Source organism: Schistocerca nitens, chromosome 3, assembly GCF_023898315.1.
Source record: "Schistocerca nitens isolate TAMUIC-IGC-003100 chromosome 3, iqSchNite1.1, whole genome shotgun sequence".
In the NCBI taxonomy this organism is placed as follows: domain Eukaryota; kingdom Metazoa; phylum Arthropoda; class Insecta; order Orthoptera; family Acrididae; genus Schistocerca; species Schistocerca nitens.
Window position 1 is genome coordinate 798,778,600 of NC_064616.1, and position 12,045 is coordinate 798,790,644.

Here is a 12,045-nt window from a genome sequence, read left to right on the forward strand (position 1 = left end):
AGCCGCTATTCCCTGCATCTTGTGGTGGTGGTCGACACCATCCTGATCTCGACCTGCCCTCAACCACCACCCAGTGTGCGAATTGCAGGGGGGGATGGGGGGGGGATTTCCCCCCTCTGCATCAGGCCATCCCCTCCTCTGGTTTTAGTTTATGCATCCCAACCTGGGATGTTTATTTCCCACGCACTGGAGTAAAACTTTACATATAATTTAAATTTGAGGAGCCAAACACTGAAAGTTTTTAGTAAGTCTTACTATTAATACTATTAATATGTTTCAGTTTTCTAACATCAGAATAAGTACAGCTTTTTACAAATGTGCCTCTACTTTTTGAATGCCTCTCGTATACCTGTATGTAGATGATTTTGTAAATAAGCTTTACCTATAATGTACTTTTAACGATATAACAAGGGATGGCTTTTCTGATAGTGCATACGCGTGAATAGTGAGTTTCGGCATTAACACATATTTATAAATAGCTGTTTAACCATGCGTAACGCAACGGTCCAAGCTAGCAACATATATAATTCTACTAACCCCGTAAGACATCCCCCCCACTGGTAAAAGCACAAATCGCACCCTGCCACCACCCAACAAAGAGTCCGACAAGCAGTCATTAAATCTGGCGTCACAAGGGTAGGTGGGTCCAGCATCGCCACCTAAGCCTCAGCTTGCAGTCCAGCAGTGCAAGTTGGTGAGTGACTCTTGCTTTGGACTTTTTGTTTTCGTCGTTCCATCCCTGAACAGTAAGCAGCACTTACACTACTGTCCATTAAAATTGCTACACCACGAAGATGACGTGCTACAGACGCGAAATTTAACCGACAGGAAGAACATGCTGTGATATGCAACTGATTAGCTTTTCAGAGCATTCACACAAGGTTGGCGCCGGTGACGCTGACGCTGACGCTGCCGCTATACATACGGGCCTAATCCTTGGCCCGAGGTTTGGAGTCCAAGCTTAGTATAGCTGTTCCTCCAAGATCCTCGTGGGTTGGAATGGTGTTGCCTCTCGTTCCGGATGGTCCTTGCGTGTTGCTTGGTCGTAGATCCTGGTTGCCAGCATGCAGGCATGCTGGCGGTGACGTTGGATGGTCCTGTGGTACTAGTTGTTCTTCCCATCGCGCGCTATGTTGTTCAGCGCGGACTCCAGCTCGGGTGAGAGCTTCCTCTCTCCATCTCGAACTTCTTTCTTCAGCCGCGCGACCGCATCCTCCAAGATGAAGCCCCAGTCGCGCGGCGTGAAGATTGGGTTGGAGTTTATGGTGTGGAGGTCCTTCTTCGTGACGAATTCGAGCATAGTTGCCCGATATCCGCCACGAAGCTCGAACGGCCGGTGAGGAAGCGTTGGCTTCCGTTTCCCTTCCGCTTGCGCGAAGAGGTAGGGTTTCCTTTGCACCTCGTACCGCCCATCTCGCACCATGGTCGTGAGCTTCTTGAGAACCGCTGTGAGGTTGGTGACGTCCGGGAAAGGGATGACTTCGGAGTGCATCCCTCCCCCCTCCTGTTTGTCCTGCTGCTGCTTCTTCTCCACATCCGGCGGTGGCGGCGGCGGCGGCGGCGGCGGGACAGGCTGCACCACGTCCATGGGCGTCTCCCCGGTTTCCTGTATTGCTACAGGTTCCGGGGCGACGTCCGTTTGCGTGGACACATCCACCCCAGCTTGTCGTACCACCGTGGGCGTGGCAACGCGGGCGGGTGTCTTCTTTTGCATCGTCCGGATTTCTTCCCGCAACTGTTGCAGCTGCCGGTGGAGACCGACGATCTCCTTCTGCATTGCCGCTCTCTCAGCCGCCATCGCGGCTCTGAGGGCGGCCACGGCGTCGTCGGTGGTGGCGCTGGGCGGGATTGCGGCCTCCCCGTTTCCCCCTTTGGGAGGGGTTGGCGGGACGGCTGCCTCTTCTTCATGTACCGCTTTGCACATTTCAAACACGCGACTGCGTCCCTACACGTTCAGGCGACGTGTCCCATCTTCTGGCAGCGGTAGCACTGCCTCTTGTGCTGCGGTCGTCTGCGCTTCTTCTTGTTGCTGCCGCGGCCGTCTCCTGCCAGCGTGAGCAGAAGCGTTGCCACAGCAGCAAGTTTGCCTCCCTTTCCGCGTCCCGAAATGGCGTTGGGCTAGTGGCGCTGGCGTGCGCGAGCGACGGTAACAAAGTGAGCCGCAGCGAGTCGAGCAGCGGAGTGCTGACATGATGAAAGTTTCCAACCGATTTTTCATACACGAACAGCAATTGACCGCCTTTGCCTGGTGAATCGTTGTTGTGATGCCTCGTGTAAGGAGGAGAAATGCGTACCATGATGTTTCCGACTTTGATAAAGGTAGGATTGTAGTATACCGCTATTGCGGTTTATCGTATCGCGACATTGCTGCTCGCGTTGGTCGAGATCCAATTACTGTTAGCAGAATATGGAATCGGTGGGTTCAGGAGGGTAATACAGAACGCTGTGCTGGATTCCAACGGCCTCGTATCACTAGCAGTCGAGATGACAGACATCTTATCCGGATGGCTGTAACGGATCGTGCAGCCACGTCTCCATCCCTGAGTCAACAGATGGGGACGTTTGCAAGACAACACCCATCAGCACGAACAGTTCGACGACGTTTGCAACAGCATGGACTATCAGCTCGGAGACCATGGCTGCGATTACCCTTGACGCTGTATCACAGACAGGAGCGCCTGCGATGGTGTACTCGACGACGAACCTGGATGCACAAATGGCAAAACGTCATTTTTTCGGATGAATGCAGGTTCTGTTTACAGCATCATGATGGTCGCATCCGTGTTTGGCGACATCGCGGTGAACGCACATCGGAAGCGTGTATTCGTCATCGCCATAGTGGCGTAACATCCGGCGTGATGGTATAGGGTGCCATTGGTTACACGTCTCGGTCACCTCTTCGTCGCATTGACGGCACTTCGAACAGTGGACGTTACATTTCAGATGTGTTACGACCCGTGGCTCTACCATTCCTTTGATACCTGCGAAACCCTACATTTCAGCAGGATAATGCACGACCGCATGTTCAGGGTCCTGTACGGGCCTTTCTGGATACAGAAAATGTTCGACTGCTGCCCTGGCCAGCACATTCTCCAGATCTCTCACCAATTGAAAACGTTTGGTCAATGGTGGCCGAGCAACTGGCTCGTCACAATACGCCAGTCACTACTCTTGATGAACTGTGGTATCGTGTTGAAGCTGCATGGGCAGCTCTACCTGTACACGCCATCCAAGCTCTTTTTGACTCAATGCCAATGTCTATCAAGGCCGTTATCACGGCCAGAGGTGGTTGTTCTGGGTAGTGATTTCTCAGGATCTATGCACCCAAATTGCGTGAAAATGTAATCACATGCCGGCCGCGGTGGTCTCGCAGTTCTAGGCGCTCAGTCCGGAACCTCGCGACTGCTACGGTCGCAGGTTCGAATCCTGCCTCGGGCATTGATGTGTGTGATGTCCTTAGGTTAGTTAGGTTTAAGTAGTTCTAAGTTCTAGGGGACTGATGACCACAGATGTTAAGTCCCATAGTGCTCAGAGCCATTTGAACCATTTGTAATCACATGTCAGTTCTAGTATAATATATTTGTCCAATGAATACCCGTTTATCATCTGCATTTCTTCTTGGTGTAGCAATTTTAGTGGCCAGCAGTATTTATCGAAATTTAAAGGTAACGCTTGTGAAGCCGAAAGAAGCTGTGAATCGTTTTTAATTCTGCGATAATTGTAGGGCGCGGTATTTGCGCTCAGTGAGATGCCAGTACTGTAATGTAGCTGGGCCTGTGTTGCTGTGTATGAAGGCAGTACCAGTTACATGTGACAATTGTAGAAGGTTTGGTCATGAAGCACATCAGTGCCCTGAACCATGCCGGGCCATCAAAAGACATAAAGACTATGGGGCGGGTCGGAGTTTAATTTCTCGTGTCTATTCGTCGTTGTCACTGTGTACGCTGCAAATAAAAATTCACCTACCTCAGAACGGCGTCTGCTCAATGTCCCTTCACTCGGCAACGTAGATACTTACAAGATGATGTAAAACAGCGTTGATAAAAAACACCACCTAATATCTACAATTTCTGAGACCGCGCATCACTAGTTATGAAAGAAAGTTCTGTAGAAATACTGTCATCCAATTTTATAGGACAGCAAGAAAATGGATTGGCTTCTAGAAAATAATGCCCAAAATTTCCACACAATAATGTTTATTTTGTCCTTGATAACGAAAAAAAAGTACTATTCAGTCCTTATTTAAACTATTGGCTGTTTCCTTCCAGTTCACGATTCATACACACACTTTACATGCACAGCAGCCAGAAATCTGTCCAAACCCGACCCAAATTAAACAACGTTTTCACAGTCATTAATTTCACCACTAATATGAGTCATTACATTCGGTCCTTCTTGTGGATTTCTGAAAAAGAAACTGCTCGCCAAAAATGCTCAGTAGTTGAATACTGAAACATGCCATGTCGATTCTATGGAGGCCAATATTTCACATGTGAATTCTATCAAACAGATTTAGTGATAATCTCCGAAATTTCGCCAAGCAGTCCTCAACAACAACTGCCACCGACTTAGCTCACCAATACTTCAAACACTAAGTAATTCTTCATCTTACACATTATTTTTACTGGCACTAGTAGCATGACCGTCCGCGTTCAAAGATAGCGAGCGACTTCCTTCTTCCAGCCTCACTCCCAATATATCTTTCAGGTAACGAGCGGGAACCGTCTCAACTCTGATTGGCTGACCATACTGAGTGCCAAACTTGCGACGCTACAACTAGCCTCATTGTTTCCCTGCCTGCAAGTTATCTCTAGTTGTCCCTCATGTTTTAGTGTCAGATGTAGGTTGCACAAATGCAAGAGGCGCGGGCGTCAGCGACGCAGGCAGTGACTGAAGCTTTGAAAGGACAAGTACTCGAATCGCAGAAAACCAATGCGGCGCTGAAAAGACAAGTAGGCGGTCCTCAAGCCGTCAATGACCGTGCACAAGCCATGTCAGTAGAGCCAAAAAGCTTTGCTTAATCTACCTATCCCTTCTATAAATCTTGTTGAAGCTAATCTGGTAAGTTCTATTTTCGCGTAAATCGACTGAGGATGTGTCAGTGTTTATTCGTAATCTGCAAGCTGCCACTAAGTTAGGTAATTTGTCAGGTGAGACGGGCTTGCATATAACCAAGTTACCATTAATTGAAGACACGAAAACTACCGTCATGTATCATGCGGGATTAAATAAAGCACAGACATTTTAAAAGCTTACAAAGAGGATTCATCAATTTTATCACAAGGAAAACAGCGCAAGGTGTGTTACTTAATCGTTTCTCGCAGGAATCGAATGAGTCACTAGAGGCGCTTTCGGACAGACCTAGGGAAATCAGTGCGCAAAGCTACGAGTTAATACAAAACGCAGGAGCAGACGGAACGCAGCAGGATGTGTCGAACGGGACGCTAGATCTGCCGGGTGGTTTAAAGGTGCAGCTACGCAAAGAGGTCCATTGCTAGCAGTAATGATCGTATGGCAGCTAAACTTGGTACATATTATAATTCGTTAATGCGGAATCTATTTATGCTGGTTCCAGTTTTGGAGACCAGGCGCAAATCTGGCTCTGTGAATGCAAGAAAGAAGTGTGTAAATATTTCCACACGTAGTCTAATGGATTGGGGTTGGCACGTAGACAGAAAAGTTCAAACAAATGAGAAAGGCATAATGTTGAAACTAGTATCAACCACGGCTTAAATAATGTGTTTAATGTGAACAACTGAGGCGACGACGAGATGCTCTATAGAGCCAGACTTGCAGCTGGTGGCCAAAATTAGAAAACCTGAGGAACTTAGCCGCCGCTATTACGATTGCTACGCAACTTGAAGAGTAGACCAGAGGAGAAGATGAACGAATTATGTTTTTCCTCTGAGATGACGTGCTATCGGTGTGGTTATATGGACCCCGTTAGGAAACAATGCCGCCAACCTCAGTGCTATGAATGTGACGTGGTGCGACATCGGGCAAGACTGTAGGCATAAGAAGCACAATGGACAGCATCGGGACAAGCGTCCGTTAAACGCCAGTGGAAATCAAGACGTTCCCAGTAAAACAGATCTCTGCAATAATCCCGCTAGTTGGGCATAGTAAATGTGACACTACATACATTGTTGGTGGACATAGGGGCTCATGCGCCAGTAGCTAGTCTAGAGCTCATTGGTAAGAAGAGACTGAAGTCTCCATGATACGAGTACAACTTACATGCAACAGGAGACTACGGTGTGGTGTTATTGGAGTCACTGGGGTCAACGTTACTGTTTCAGTTTCGGAGCAAGAAATTTTCAGGAGCGTATGGAAGTGTCGCCACGGGTCGTTGAGGGGTACTGCGTGATCCTAGGGCTAACTTTTAGCATAAAATTACGCAAAAATTGACCTTTCGCAGTCTACTATCGAACTAAATGGGACATTTTTCAGCTGAATACGACCACTGCAAGTATTACATCGTTGAAAGGTTCGACAATCATTAAGGTGGTACCAAATATACTGTAAACGCATGCACTAAAGCTCTATTCGCGTGATAAAGCACCTAGAGGTACAGAAATGGTAGTCTTGGTGAGTATCGGTACTGACCTACTGACTGATATGTTACGTACTGCAGAGCCGTTATAATGCAAAAGAGATGGATACGTCGTAATGTCTTGTGAGTACGAGTACAGTAAGTGTAAGAGAAATTGATAGGGACTACATGTTTTCGGTAACTGTAGATAACTTTCGCACGATCGACCTGTTTGCCAACTTGGATATCCTATATAAGGATGATCTGGGTAGGTCTATAACATTCTTTACTACTAGTCATGTCACGGGAAAAGCCAAATATAATATTCTGAGTGGTTACTAAAATAACAAATGCTCCTTATAAAACTCCTTTTTACGGGATTTTAGTTAACAGAGATGGCGTATGCCATTAGAAAATATTAAGACTGTAATTCGTCGCCTTAACGGTTATGTATTGAAATGATGCAGCTTTATTCGAGCGGGGAATCGAACTTACGTTATCTACGGGGTGTTCGTAATTAAAGTTCCAGTTTCAAATCGTTGTAGAAAGAGAACCACTGCTCAAAATGACGTCAGATTAGAAAAGCACATTATTGACGGAGGGGGAACGACGTAGAACAAAAACTAAATAAATAAAAATAATGAAAGTTTTACCAACAAATGACACATGAATCACATTACGACTGCTAGGTTTGACTTGCGCATTATACCATCAGTATTGTTCAATGTGCATGACTGTACAAGCTCTGCTACTAACAGTTGTGGGACTGTTAGTTAGGTAGGCCTATCCATTGCAGCAGGGTCCTATCACATCGGATGGGAAAAATGACGTCGGTTTGTAATTGTCCTGAGACTGGCACAAAACGTGCTCAAGTATACTGTTTACCGTTTTCTGACACAAACTGAAATCGAGAAACAGCAAATTCCACAACAGATCGGAGTATCTCGAGGGCCACGTTCAGAATGCGTAACGCAACGCGCGCCAGCTACGTTCGTAACTGAAGCACTGGGCACAACATCTTTCAGATCATCCCACAACCAGAAGTCACACGGATTAAGATCAAGTGATCTGGACGGCCAGGCTGTAGGGAAATGACTGTTGATAATTCTAGCATTTCCGAAATGCCTGTGCAGCATTCGCTTCATTGGCAACGCTATCTATGGAGTAGCGCCATCTTGCATAAAAATGATCCTTACCACATATCCACGCTGTTGAAGGGGTGGTATGACGTTTGGTCGCAAAACACACTCATAGCGATTACCAGTGACGGTACGAGTAACAAGACCTGCAGGACTCATTTACTCGAAAACATACGTTTCTACGATAAACGATGCCGTCAACCCGCACCACACAGGCACCTTTGCAGAATGATGTGGTACTGGTTGATGTGCGTGTGGATTTTCTGTTGCCCGTTTTATGCAATTCTGCATACTTATATGTCCTTAGAGATAGAAATGGGCCTCGTCTGCCCACGGAATGCTGCGTAGCCATTGTCCATTTCCATGACAGAAAGAATTTCCGGACCGACCGTTTGTCTTGCTCGCAGCTCAGCAGGCAGGAACTCCTGAACGTGAGTGAATTTGTATGGATACACATGCACGATATTTGGTAGGGTTTTATGCACCGTGCTCGTAGGTATGTCTAACGTTTGGGGAAATCCCGTATACTGCATGTCTGCACACCACCTCTCGACCCCTCCTGCAATGCTGTGGCCACTTCTTCAACGGACGTGGGATAAACTACTTTCCTGCCTCTGCCACGTTGCACTTCAAAAGAACCTCTCTTTTGGAATTTTGTCATCATCATCTCCAGATCCTTAGCAGACATAAGATCAATGCTTCTTTTCGTACCCTTAAGTTTTTGGAACTTCTGTGGAGCTACTGGCTCACAATCACCGTTCTTGTAAAAAAACTTTATCAGCAGCGCGCAATACTTCATGGAGACAGTCGTGTTTGGCCTTTCATACGTAAACAGGGGAACAGACAGCGTTTTCTTCTTTTTTGCGTCAATATCATGCAGTTCAAATTTGACATCGTTCTGAGCAGTAGTTCCCTTTCTACAGCGTTTAGAAACTGGAAGCTTAATTGTGGACACCCTGTAGTTCTTAAAGTAAAAGCTGTGGTCATACAAATAAAAAATAAATACGGTCACCAGCCTAATGAGATAAACACATTAAATGAATTCGCAACTGCGAATAAGGACAACCATCAGCTGTAGAATGGAATAACGACAGCGAAAATTTGTACCGGAGCGGGACTTGAACCCGGATTTCCCGCTTACCGCGAGCGGTCACCTTACCATTTTATTTATTTATTTTTTTCTGATCTCATTTCGTTCGTAATTGTTCGTTGGATACGTTCGGGGCGGACGTCCCTGTTAAGGTACATCGTTTGTCCATTCACTCAATTTCTTATTACAGAGAGCAGCTAACCCTCTGACCGAAACCATCTGGCTATCCGTGCACAATTCAGAGCCAGTCCCAAACTACCACATGTCGTCAACCACGCGTCTACGACCTGTACCGTACATCCATTTGTACAGGGTGATTATAATTGAAGTTACACTTTCAAACCACTGTAGAAATAACACCACGGCTCAGAATGACGCCAAATTGCAACAGAATATTATCGAAGTAGGGGAAAAACGTATGGCAGAAGAAAAACAAATAGTTACAAAATGTAGCAATAGATGGCTCTGTAAACATCATAATTTAATAGTGGTCGACTAAGAATGACAAATGAGTCATACAGCAATGCCTAAGGTGACGTTAAACAAACTGTACTACTCAGTGTGCATGGGTAAAGTGTGATACTGTTAGTTACGTAAGCCCATCCACCACGACAAGGGCGTATCACATCGGATGGGAAAAATCAGTTTTTAATTGTCCTGAGGCCAAAACCCGCATAAAAAGCATCAATCAAAATAAAATCGAATTATTAATTTCCGTGTCACTGGCGCAAAACATGCTCAATATGCTGTCCACCGTTTTCTGCAACAAGTTGAAATGGAGAAACAAGTTGTTCCACAACTGATCGAAGTTCAAATGGCTCTGAGCACTATGGGACTCAACTTCTGAGGTCTTAAGTCCCCTAGAACTTAGAACTAGTTAAACCTAATTAACCTAAGGACATGACACACATCCATGCCCGAGGCAGGATTCGAACCTGCGACCGTAGCGGTCTCGCGGTTCCAGACTGCAGCGCCTAGAACCGCACGGCCACTTCGCCCGGCTACTGATCGAAGTGTTTCCGGAGTCAGGTTTAGAATGTGTTGCGCAATGTGTGCCTTCAGTGCAGCTAAGTTTGCAATCGGAAAACTGAAGACATCATCTTTCAGATAGCCCCACAGCCAGAAGCCACACGGATTAAGATCAGGTGATGGGACGGCCAGGCTGTCGGGAAATGGCGGCTGATAATTCTAGCATTTCCGAAATGGCGCATCAGCAGCTGCTTGACTGGATTTTCAGTGTGCGGAGGTGCGCCATCTCGCATAAAAATAATCCCATCCACACATCCACGCTGTTGGAGAGCTGGAATGATGTGGTTGCGCAAAAGACACTCATAGCGCTTACCAATGACGGTACAAGTAGCAGGACCGGAAGCACCTGTCTCTTCAAAAAAATATGGCCCTATGATAAATGATGCCGTAAACCCGCACCACACAGTGAACTTTCCAGGATGGAAGTGGTACTATTTGACTTGTGTGTGGATTTTCAGTTGCCCATATTCGACAATTCTGTAATTGACATATCCTGTCAGTTGGAAGTGGTCTTCGTCTGTCCACAAAATCTTCCACGGCCAATCATTGTTCACTTCCATGCGAGCAAGAAATTCTAAATCAAAGGTCTGTCTTGCGGTCAGGTCAACAGGAAGCAACTCTTGCACATGGGTAATTTTGAATGGATAGCAAAGAAGGATGTTCCGTAGGATTTTACGCATCGTGCTCACGGATATGTCCAATGTTCGGGCAATTCTCCGTGCACCACACATTTGCACACCACCACTCGTCTCCTCCTGCATTGTTGTGGCCACTGCTTCCACTGACGTCGAGTCAATTCGTTTCCTCCCTTTACTAGGCTGCACACCAAAGGAACCCGTCTTTTCGACTTTCCGAATCATTTTCTCCAGACCCACGACAGTCACCGGACCAGCGCCTTTTTTTCAAACCCTTCAGTGTCCGGATCTTCTGCAGAGCGACGTGCGCGCAGTCATCATTCTTGTAATACAGCGTTACAAGCAGAGCGCGATCCTGCATTGAGACAGTCATGGCGAACGTCGCAGACCCGACAGGAGGAAAAGCCGTGTGCCCGGCGTGTCAATACCAACTTCAGTGGGTCGTGCGGATGACAGGTGTTTTCATTTACGTATTCTGACATATACAGCGTCATCTATTCATCAATTTTCACACTATTTGTTTTCTTCTGCCATACGTTTTCCCCCTTCTCTGATAATATTCCGTTGCAATTTGAAGTCATTCTGACCAGTGGTCTTATTTCTACATCTTTAACTTTAATTATAATCACCCTGTATATATGCCTTGGACACACGGAAAGAGTAGTGTGCACGGAGGAAGAGCACTCTTTCCGACAGGCAGCTGAACCTATCTTGGGATATCCCATCCAATAAATCCATACATTTACATTTTACTGATTTTTATAGAGATTGATTCCGTGATGATGTTATAAACTTTCAGGGATTATAGAGAAAGATAATTGTACCAGTTTGAGGTAAGGGATAATGGTCTGGAAAAGACCGAGTCGAAAGTTACAAGTAAAATCGTACTGATAAATCCAACAGTGGACCTGTTCTGTGGCAGACTCTTTGCTTTCGATATTTTGGGAAGAGATAGTGTGGACCAAAACAAGAAAAAAATTGTTTAGCCCATATGGGTTCTAAAATTCATACCTTAAGAGCTATGGGCACTTGTTCATCTTTACTACTGTGAAACATCTCTTCTACTGAGCAAGTTCTCATAGCTCCTAAGGTGTGCACTTTAGAGGCCATGTTTACTGGACTTTCTTGTTTTGGTCCATGCTACCTCCTATCAAAATATGAAAAGCAAAGAGCATTGCAGTAGCAGAGGTCCACTATCAGATGTATCATAACGATTTTCGCTTATAACTTTCGGCTCTGTCGTTTCCGGCGCTGGGCCCCTAACCTCAGATTGATACATTTACCCTTCTCCATCATCCCTGCCAGTTTATAACATCATCATGGACTCACCCTGCATATTGGTCGGATAATGGTTCAAATATCGTAGTCCATAGCGCCTGTTAGCGCTTAAATGAGACACACAAAATTTTACTAGACCGTATCTGCACGTATTATATAGTGAAACATTCCCGTCTCCTCTATATCTCTTTTGTTACGCAACCTTCTCTTCTACAATAACCTATGAAACCTTCCCTTAGGATTTCTATATCTTGCTAAATAATAACAAATGAAATCTTCCCTTTGAAATTAATTCTCTTTCTCAATAATAATAAGTGCAAATTTAAATGCTGCTTATTAAAA